The sequence below is a fragment of the Phyllostomus hastatus genome, unplaced genomic scaffold, assembly GCF_019186645.2.
Source record: "Phyllostomus hastatus isolate PE091 unplaced genomic scaffold, TTU_PhHast_1.1 phas_contig_304, whole genome shotgun sequence".
NCBI classification, from domain to species: domain Eukaryota; kingdom Metazoa; phylum Chordata; class Mammalia; order Chiroptera; family Phyllostomidae; genus Phyllostomus; species Phyllostomus hastatus.
The window spans coordinates 2064520-2076041 of NW_025333845.1; the positions used below are offsets into that span (position 1 = coordinate 2064520).

The 11522-nt window shown below is 41.7% G+C and overlaps 1 pseudogene; it reads right to left on the reverse strand.

Moving 5' to 3' along the window:
• Positions 1-822: 822 nt before the first annotated feature.
• Positions 823-8900, reverse strand: LOC123819315 (annotated as a pseudogene).
• Positions 8901-11522: the final 2622 nt, after the last annotated feature.

Sequence of the window (11522 nt, forward strand, 5' to 3'; positions counted from 1 at the left end):
TCCCATCAGACTGTCAGCTGATTTCTTAAAAGAGACCTTACAGACAACAAAGGGCTGGAAAGAAATATTCCAAGTCATGAAAGACAAGGACCTACATCCCAGATTGCTCTATCCAGCAAAGCTTTCATTTAGAATGGAAGGGCAGATAAAGTGCTTCCCAGATAAGGTCAAGTTAAAGGAGCTCATCATCACCAAGCCCTTATTTTATGAAATGCTAAAGGGACTTATCTAAGAAAAGAAGATAAAGAAAAAACATGTATAGTAAAAGGACAGCAAACTCACAATTATTAACAACCACACCTAAAGCAAAACCAAAAGAAACTAAGCAAACAACTAGAACAGGAACAGAACCACAAAAATGGAGATCACATAGAGGGATAGCAACAGGGGAGTGGGAGGAGGAGAGAGGGGGGAAAGGTACAGAGAATAAGTAGCATAGAATGTAGGTTGAAAATAGATAGGGGGAGGGCAAGAATAGTACGGGAAATGTAGAAGCTAAAGAACTCATAAGTATGACACATGGACATGAACTAAAGGGGGGGGAATGTGGGTGGGAGAGGGTGTACAGGGTGAAGGGGAGCGAAGGGGGGAAATGGGACAACTGTAATAGCATAATCAATAAAATATATTAAAAAAAGAAAAAAAAAGAAAATGTTGAGACCAAAAAATTAAGTCCTTTCACAGGAAATCTTGAATTCTTGAAATGCTAATTGATTTGTTTTTAAATGTTCACTTTAAAATGTAAATAATAAAGGTTCTTATGTGAGGAGGAGGTATTTTAGGGTTGTTCAGGTTCTGGTACTCTTTTGTGGTCATTGAGTATTATTGCTTTTTCAAGTCATCCAGCACATCCTGCTTTGTGATTTTGGTCCAGGCATCAGGTATTTCACCTTTATGTATAAATTTTTTTCTGATATTTTTCTTCTAGGTTTGATCTGAAGTGACAGACAAACCATTTCCAATATGGCTGGGCAGATGTGTCTGGGGTGATGCTCCATGTGGCATATTCCCCTCCTGTCTCTCGATACTTCTTATATGGGAAGAAGATGGAGTCATTATGATTCACATAAAATGAAAAATCACTTGAAACATAAGTAGTACAGTACTCAATCACCAACACTTCTGAATGCCTCCATTGCCATCCATTGACAGCCTGAGGACGGTGGAAAGGAACACTGTGATCTCCATCATGTGAAGGGATTGTGTTTGTACAAATTGCTGCACAGAAAGGACACTGTTTCCAGCAGCCACAGAGTTGTTCAGAGAGCATTTTCTGGATCTCAGGAACCATTTCCTCTACAGGAGGATTCAAACACTCCTTTTCTACTTTGGTCATTGCAGAATCCAAAGCTTCACTCATGGCTTCTTTTAGAAATTCAAAATCTTTTATCTCCTGGTGTTCAATGCTCATCAAGTCTTTTCGTGGGAAGATCAAGTTACTCTTCAGCTCATCACAGAAGAAATCCAGCCACCCAGACCCAGTGCTGCTTTGATCTTTAGCTTTTGCTGTGGCTTCATGAATAGCTGACAGGATGGTGGTCTTGATGCCAGTTAAAATAATTTTAAAATTTTTTTCTATATTTTCACTTCCTTGGTCTGTACAATAACTTTTAATATGATTTTGAATGTAATTCATGAAAAATGATTCTGGATTATGAATGTACTTCCAGTAATCATCAAAGTTTTCATTTTCTGCCAGAGAAATAAGAATGTGTTTCTCCAGGTTAGCCCTGTTACCATTGAATGCTGGGTAGGTAGCTCGCATCTCCCCAGCAATTGTAGGGACCATTTTTTTTCCAAATGGTGGTGGAAACAGCAGGAGTGAGTTTGTTCCACAAAAACCCAACAAATGTTGTGACTGAGGTTGTCCCTTGACAAGAGATCTTAAAACTCATGAAGAAGTCACCTTTCTTGCTTTCCAGATAGTTTACAGGATCATTTGCTCTTTTGAATGCCTCATGCATTTGCTTAAACTTTTCTGATGCTCTTCGAAATAAACATAAAGATAAGTCAATTTTATATTTACTTGTAAATGTGTATTTTTCCTCAGTACGTGCAGACTTAACCCCATCTTCTATTATTCTCAGGATTTCATGGAAATAATTTGGATTGTAATCACGCTGTTGCTTCTGAATGTTATCAATAGTTTCATTGAATTGTGAAACAATGTGGTCAGTAGTTGTTTTTATGGATTCCTTATCATATACTTCTAATTCTCTTGAAATTAGGCCATATTTTTTGCTCATATTTATATGTTCCTTATAATTTATTTGAAATATTTTCCTATCATTTTTCTTCAGTATGTTCACTATGTCTCTCTCCTTTGGAAAATATTCCCAAAGAATGCCTTCAGAATCCACATCAATGTTCGGCTCTGTGACTGGAGGGACAGTTGAGGACACAGCGTAGACCCATTTTTCCCAAAGTTGATTGAATTTCTGTTGTAGCTCTTCCTCACTCAGTTCTTTACCCTCTAGAGTTATAGCCAATTCTCGGCTTCTTTCCAATAATTCCTTTTCATAAGCTGACTTTTTATTATCCAGTATTTCTTGATTCTTTTTATAACTAAGATGTCCCTCAGCTTTACTTTTGGTGTCTAAAATAAGTGTCTCCTTAAGGTTTATTAGCTTATTTTCAAAATTCACTTTCCATTGAATCAGTATTTCACTCTCTGGATCTTCATTAAAATATTTGTCAAGTTCTTGCTTGATGGCTTCAAATTTTTCTGAAAGTGGAGCTGCAATTGTGCTTGTTGCGAGTGTCTGGATTATTTCATTCTTAATCTGGTTGATCAGCTGGTTCTGCAAGTCTAGTACATGACTCCTCAGCTCCCAGGTCCAGGAGTTATACATGGTTTCTAGTTTGCTCATTGCCATGACCTCTCTGGTGTTCCTAAAACTAAAAATAAAATTTTCATTCACCAGGGCTCTCCACAAATCTTGAACTCGGGATTTGACATCTGATATCTTCAAGATGCTTCCCCTAGAGTCCTCTTTGGCAGTCATCAGGATTTTGCTTCTCAGTTCCTGGACATTGTGGCTGTAGCGAGGATTGGGAGGGGCCATTGGGGGGTGCCATCCCAGAGGTGAGCAAAGTAGTAAACATGAGTATTGATATCAAACTTAATGACATCAATGAAGCGAGTTATACCTGAGCACTGTTCTTGCTCAGCCGCTGTTGCTGCCATTTCATCCAGTCTCTGCTCTAACCGCCTCCGTCCTTCCATAGTTTGGTCTTTGGCTGTGACTTCCCCCACATTCTGATGGATAAAGAGGCAGCTAGGTGAGATTTTTACTTGTTTCATCCTCATAAAAGCTTGGACAACTATTTGTAGAATATCTTGCATTTCTGATGGATTTTCTCCAAAAATATTGATCAGAGTGAAGTTTCCAAGTCCAATGACAAAAGTTGCCAACTCATTGTCACGATTCTTGGATTTGTTGCTGAGTTCTGGGGCCCGAAGTCCTTCTGTGTCCACAACAAGCACAAAGTCAAAGCCCATTTCCTCTGTGAAAGTCTTCTCTACTTTCAGCAGCTGCATGTAGGCCCCCCGGGTACACCTCCCAGCGCTGACAGTGAACTGCAGCCCAAAAAGTGCATTTAGCAGGGTGGACTTCCCTGAACTCTGTAAGCCAAGGATGGAGAGAACAAACAGCCGTTTGTTTCCAAGTTTCTCAGAGACCTTGTCAAAAACAGCTGCTGCCCACCTTAGAGGCACATAGGAAGCATCCCCATCCATCAGCTCAATGGGAACACCAGATATCAGCAGATCTGCAGCAATCTGGGGAAGGGAGAGGAAAAGTTTATCTTTTGTGGCAGAAACTTCTTCCAGAGCTTCATAAATTTGGCCAACTTCTCTGAGAAGTTGCTCAATTCCAAGGGTACAGTCATTAATCTCTTTGGAGATAACTTCTATCTTTTTTTGCCAATCTAGTACATTGCTGCTCTTTGGTGCCTTTTGCTTTTCTGTTTGTATCAGTGACCACAAAGCATTTTTCTCCTCATTCAGTTTTTCCAAGTGTCCTGCGCTCAGGTTGTCCAAAAATACACTCAGCCATTGCAAAAAGTAGAGTGTGGTTTGAGATCCTGAGTGATTTTGTAGAATTTGAAGGACAGCTTGCAATAAATCATTGAGAGGAAAGGCTCTGGTCAACTGTTGATGCCGTATTCTTTGTTTTTCTGTCTCAATGTCACTCTTGTGTTGCTCAATGCTTCGATTCCCCTTTTCTCTCAGGTGATAGAGTTCTTTGTCCTTTTTACACCAAAGATGCCACAGGTGTCCCTGAAGGGGTAGAAAGTTTTCCTTCACCTGAGATATCTTCATTTCTTTCAGTAGGGCCATTAGGACCTCTGCCTTTTCTTTGGCTTCCTTGCATTCTCGCTGATCTTCATCAATAAGGAATCCTTGCTTTCGAGCATATGGGGTACAGTCCTCTAAGCTGAGAACAGTGTGTGAGAGCTCTAGGAAACATTTGATTGTAGTAACAAGCTCCTCTGTTAATTCAGCCTCATTTCTGTTCCTGATCCCAATTCTCACTTTTTGGCCAGAATCACTGACCATGGTTTTCTCTTTGTTGTCAAGTAAATAAATCAAAGGTTTTGGTGACTGACTCAGGTCACGGACAATTTTTCAGTTTTCTTTATTGTCATCAGAAGTTGACATGAGGACCACAATGACAGAAGAGACTTCCTGCAGGAAGCTGAGTTGCTTTTCATGTTCTTTTGCATCTCCATGAAGGTTGGTCAAGGCAAAGCAGTTTCCAAATCTGTCCTCTTCTTCCCCACCAGGACAGAACCAGCAGAGTTCCACCACACCCTTCATTAAGAGGCAGTCTTTGGTGCTCCCTCTGCAATGTCGGTGAAAAAAGACATCATGTCTACGATTACTGAGAAGACAGTTCATGATCTGAGATTTGGAAGCAGAGAGGTTATTTCCAACTCTAATAAAGGACACAATGGGGGTAGGGACACGACACATTTGCTTACTCTTGAAATTGATGTTTTCTTTTGATTTCCTTGCTTCCTGCCAGCTTTTTCTAATGTGACTGAGAGACCAGAGAGAGAACTCAATTTGAGAATTGCAGGGATTTGGTATGAGAAGTGGGAGGGCAAACTGGCAAATGGAAAGTTTCAACAAAATATACTGCCGGGCAAAATCATCTGCACAGTGAAGAATTGCCATCTGAATATCCATAGGGTGAATATGGGATCTAGGATTAGTGGCTGAAGGATTAGTGGGAATATCATTGTCTTCAAACAAGTCTTCATATGGATCAAGAGCTTTATTTTCTGGATTTGAAGCACTTGGATAAAGTTGATTTTGTGTGTTTCCAGCCTCTCTGAAGACCAGGTATCTCAGCTCATAATCCAGCACCAATAACTTCTGGAGGAAATAGAAGGGAAGCTCCTTTTCAGAGCTGGGCTGGGTGTTGTACACAGAAGTCTTGTGGATCAGATGGAAGTTTTCTCTGCTCATCTTTTTTGGGTAGTATTGTTCTAGGTCTAGACGCTGGAGTAATTCCAGGAAAGCCATGTCTTCTATGACTTCACATCTGCTACTTTCATTGTCATGTGGTTCATGGGATTGTTTCCTTTCATGGAAAATATCTTGCAAGTTTTTTCTTACCTCATCCATTTGCAACAAAGAGGTGGTCTCTTCATAATAACCATCAATTAGCAATCCCAAATCTGTCTCCAGGTTTTCCCAATCATGATCTGCTCCAGGTTTGGCGAGGACATGGGCAACTTCCTTTGACAGTGGTTGGCCCATGTGTTCTTTTATTAATGCAAGTCATTCTGTTTTCTCCTCTGGTGAAATATCTGTAACTCCAGCAGTAGCTGTAAGACCTGTGAGCACCAGGAATGCCTGAGCCCTGTAGGGGCAAATATTTTTGAGCTCCTGGTATTTATCTTGGGCAGTTTGCATTTCATTCAGTAGGAAGTCTAACTCATCACACCCGAGAAGGTACTGAAAAGTATTTTTTATGACATGATATCCTACACCAGCTGCAATACAACGTAGCAAGAGCTGTGTGTCTGGCTGCTGTGTTTCTAGGAGGTAATTCCAGAAGGAGCCAAGAGACAAGCTCACCTCATATGTGGCCTTCCTTTGAGCTTCCTCCACTATTTCTGCAGATTCAAATTTGGCCTTCACTTCCATGAGGCCATTCTTGGTTCCTTGTAAGATTTTAATCAATTCAGAAAATTGGGAGATGCTGATGTGCTCCTGCTCTGGCTCTGACTGGAAGATCCACTGCATGATAGAATGAGTCTGAGGAAAGTTTTCCACTCTGTAGATGTGAGGATCCAAAAGGCTTCGCAACTGAGATTTAACAAATTTAGTTTTATGAGTGGAAGACATTCTGCAAAAGTTAACAGTATTTACCAGAAAATTTTGCAGACCCCAATCAGTCAGGCATATGTTAACCCAAGTGTCATAACTTTTTGTTTTTTGACTCACTATTTCCATGAAATCTATGAGTTTTTGAAGTTGCTCTTCAGGCTCAGATACCTCCCAGGACTTAACATCCTCTAGGAAATCCCTAGCCACCTTCCCAACACTGAGTAGTTCTTCTCCACCCTTGATCTGGGCATGGAGGCCAGTCAGAGCAGTGTAGCTGTCTTTCAGGAAGTTGGCTACCTGAAAGTGGATCCTTAAAATCATTTCTGTGGCTGGAGAAGATGATGTCCCAAACAGGTACCAGTTCAAGTCCTCGGTCAATGACACACCAGGTTCGATTACTGGCAACTAGGCCAGCTTTCCACTGGAAAAAGCCATTTGCTTCAGGTGGGCCACCTGTCTGGGCTACTGATAATTGGACTTTGGTTTGAAGATTTTGGAAGGTTGTGCTTTGGGTGGTCGTTTTTGCATGAGAAGCTGACACCTCCACACCTCCAGCAAGTGTCACTCCAAAGCCTCTGTAGCTACCCCTTATATAACCATTCAGGGCCTCTGCTGCCTGCTGTTTCACTTCTGCCAGCTGCTCACTTTGGAAACCCTGTGAAATGGCTTTCCACCAGTAGATTCCTCCCAGGTGCAGAGGTCCCTGGTTAGCATGAGAACCAAACCTGTGGAAGAAAGCTTCAGCCCTGTGTTTCAGGCATGTGAGTCTGTCTGGGCCTGCAGGCTGACCCAGAAGGTCTTCAATGCATTTCAGTTCCTGGAGAGCAGCATTGGAAAACTGGAGCTGATCAATAGGAAAGTGGCAGGAGGCAAGTGGGACATAGCTGAACTTGGTAGAGGAAAAATAAGAGTGCTCTGAACATGACTGTTGGGCTTCTGAGGATTCTGAATGTTTGTTGTGGTCGATACCAGCTTCCAAGCTAAATCCCCAACCTCCACCCTTGGCTGAGGCAATTACACTAAAGCCCAGCTTTTTCTATCATCTGGGTGAAAGTAGATTCTGATTGAGAAGATGTAAATTCCCTTGTTTCCATCCGTGTGCCCTGCTCAGGGCCAAAGAGTAAGAACTCCTTGGGGACACTGAGGAGCTCTTCTCTCTTCTCTATAAGCCCCCTTTGGTGACCGGTTTTGAAGATTCCCTGCAATGCTAGCCCTCCTGATGCCCATCTCACCAGATCTCGATCTGTGAGGTTTTGCCTGTGAGTCAGTGTCCCCTCCATGAGGTTGAGTTGTCCCTGGATGTTTTCCATCACTTCTCTGAGAGATTTTTTCAGGGTCTGGCCAGTACTCCTTGGGAATCTCCATTGCCTGCCTCAGCTCTGCCTCTTTTTCCTTCACTGCCTTTTCCTGTCGTTGCCTCCCTTCTGACAGCAAGTGTCTTAGCTCCTGCAGTGCTTTTTCTGCCTTCTTCTGGTTTTTCTTTGCCATTTCCACCTGAGGCTCCTGTAATTCTGAAAAGCTTTTTGAGTGTGACAGGTTAAGAAGCTTCTCTAGGGCTCTTTTTTCCCAGGCATATTGTGCCTGGGATTTCAGCTTGTGGAGGTCTTTTTTCTTCTAGGTGCTGTAAGGACTGGGCACAGGTCACACCCAGGTGTTCCTGCATCTTGGGCATCCAATAATCAGCTGACAGCCCTACTTCTCTCAGCATGTCTTGGAGATCTTGCCTCCTATTCCCTTGGAGAAGCGGCTTATCAAGGGTGGATTCTGTGGTGTCCATGTCTGTGGAGAGAAAAGACACTCCATTATCTTGTGTCATGACAAAGGAAATGTCAGCCACATGGCAAAAATAATGAATACACTAAATGTAGGTATTTTAGGCTTTGTCATGTTTTCATTTCATTGCTCCACTAAGTACATTAATGTTTAAAGTCTTTGCTCTCTGTGTGCATGCTCACAAGACATTTTTGTGGGTGTTCTTCATATGGGCTGCTTTTTTGTTGCCAGGAGGAGTTGTAACTTAATAGACTGGTTGTTAGCACTTCCTACTTAAAAAAAATTGTTTACATGGACCTCATTAAGCTAATGGTTGCAGTGTGAAAATACAAGCAATCAATATCTTGAGGTTTACTTTAAAAACAAGAATGAAAATGCCAGTTATTACTCAATTAGCTTCTACCAAAACTGTGTTCAATGGATTTCTTCTTCTCTCTGTTACTTCTTTTGCCATCTTATTATATTTATTACTCCCTGGTCCCTTAAAATGCAGTCTTCTTGTCGGCATTATGGTGACATAAGATGTTTCTCCTTATTTGTCTCCATTTTGTGACAAATATTTAAACACTTATCCACAAACATGCCTCTGTGGAAATTGTGTGATCTAACACCATATGCCAAATTATGTGACAGGAGTCTCACCCACTTGTATTTCTGGTAGTAGGCAGAAGACCTCAGTATGGGATATATAACCAGAAGAACGAGTGAATCTGTCCCATCTATCTTGCCATGGCTTTAAAAATCTTTAGACTGAAGACTTGGGCAGATGCCCAAAGATGAGAGAGAAGTTGCTTTGACATTCCAGTCTTCCTGATATTACATGGGCTGAAGTATCTGATGGTGGCAGTCTCTCCTGTGGGGAAAAAGGAAATTGGTTAGTGAGTGCCTGGTTACCCCATTTGTTTGGAATATGGCTTTAGAAACACATTGTTTTCCAGTAGCACCCAGAGTACTGTGATGGGCCTCCATGACCAGGGAAAGGGAAGAAATGTGAAAAGGCAGAGAGGCCTATCAAAGGGCATTAAAAGGATAAGGTTTCTTCTGCCTGTGCTCGGGACTTCATCAGGATGGCCTCACATGTCCCACTTGGAGAACCTTACCTGAGGATCTCTCCACTGGGTCTGCAGGCACTACCAATGCCCAGGTGCTAAACCCATAACTCTCTCACATTGTGGCCAGCCCCTAGTGTTCAGCTGTGAGAGCTAATCTGGAATATATAGTGGAATCAAAAAACACACTAGGATCTGTGTGCAAGGGGAAACCACACACTTGGGCTATAGCACCATATTCTGGAAACCAAAAATGAAGTTTCCAGTAGCAAGCCAGGTGAGTGGTAGGAACTAGGTATGACATAGAAGCTTAAGAATTTTGACCATGAGAAAGCAAGAAAAGTGGAATAATTGTATGCATAGAAAGGTGAAAAAAATCCATATATAACAGCACCAATAAATAGAATAGTTCATCTGAAGGTAAAGATTTTAGGAGGTGTTTGAAATGTAAAATCAAAAGCAGGAATTATACTATAAGGACATTATAAATCAAGGAATTACATCATCACCCCAAAAATTTACTTTTTAATAGCTTAGTTTAAAGACATGGAATTTTGTGACCTGGTGACAAAGAATTCAAAATTTTTTTAATTTTTTAAAAAATTTGTAATATTTATTATTTATTTTAATTGTTGTTTGAATACAGTTTTCTGCCTTTTATTCTCACCCAGCCCACCCCCTAGCCCTCCCCACCTCCCTCCCATTTCCATGTCCTCTTGTTTTTGTCCATGTTTCCTTTTTACTCATTCCTGCAAACCCCTCCCCTTTTCCCCTGCAATTCCCTCCCCTCTCCCCTCTGGTCACTGTCAGCCTATTCTCTATTTCAGTGTCTTTGGTGACATTTTACTTGTTCATTTGTCAAAATGGCTTTTTATAAGAAACTAACAAGTCACAAGAAAACCCTGAAAGACAATTGAACAAAATCAGGAAAAAATATGTGAACAAAATGAGATATTTACCAAAGAAATAGAAATCATTCTGGAATTCTGTAATCGAAAAGTTTAAAAAATAAATGCAAAAATACAGTAGAGAAAAGTTATATCAGATTATAACAAATAGACAATAGAGTAAGTGAGTTAGATGGAAAGAGTTTTGAAATAAACCACTTAGAGAAAAATAAATAAAAAAGAATGAAGGATCCAAGAAGGCTGCAATAGTAGGTAAAAATTACATTCACCTCCTCCAATGGCCAAACCAAATGATGAGTAAATTACAGAACAATCAATATGAGTAACCAGCTGAAGACTAGCTGAATAGAAGACTTTTAACTCTGTATATACATAAGAAGCTACATTGAGACTAGTAGGAAAGGCAGAGGCACAAAAAGGGCAGGTCACACCCATGTTAAGAACTTGTAGGGATACTCAGCTCCATAGGTTCTCTTGGGAAAAATGTGTCTCAACCTGGAATGCCTGGGCCTATGGTGTAGACTTTCTTGGAGGCTCTGTAGAAGATCCAGGCAGATTCAGGGTGGGGGACTCAGATGATGAAAGACTAAGTGTATGGCTTTGGGGCAGCAGACATTTTCTCTCCTACATGCCTGACTGGCACCATGTCTCCCAGGGGAGACCCATCATCCCCATACTTCCAACTCTAGGTGGCCCTACCCTGTTGAGCTCACACCTGAGGAAAAGTCAGTTGGCTGTAGCGAGCCTGCACCTGTGGTACAGACTTTCATGGAAGGCTCTTGAATAGGTCTGGGCAGAATCAGGGTGTTGGAAACAAATGGGGAAAGACTAAGGTATGTGGCTCTGTGACAAGGGTGATTTTTCTCCTCATATACCCAACTAGTTCCACTGTTCCTGGGCAGAGCCCTCTATCTACATGTCCAAATTTTGGCTGTTTTTGCCTGATGAATTCTATTGGCTATACTCTCATGATCTTCTGAGACCCTTCCCCACTACAAAGTTCGGCAAGCAGGTTGCAGCACGCCTAAGTGTATGCTGAGATTTTCTGAGTAGCATCACACTCAGCATGGGCACCTAGTTTGAATCTGTATCAACCTGGTAATACCACTCACACCTACCTGGTGAATCACTGAGAATCTACCTCATTCAACTTGCATTTGGCAAGAGGCTCTTTCAGCGACCGAGCATATCAGGCCACTGACAGGTTAAGGGGATTGTTGGGGTCCCTTGGACCTTTTGCTGACTTGTCCCTGTGTCCAGTGCTGGTGAAAACAAGCTTTGGTACACATCTTGGAAACTCATACATGCACTTAGGCTTAGTAGAGTCAGCCACAGTCTGCAGATCATGTTGTAGCTTAAAACAGGTAGCCTCGGGCTGTTTACAAGCAGAGCCTGACATTGATCTGCATAGGAGTCACTCTCAAGAGGCCACAGAACCAAGACACATCA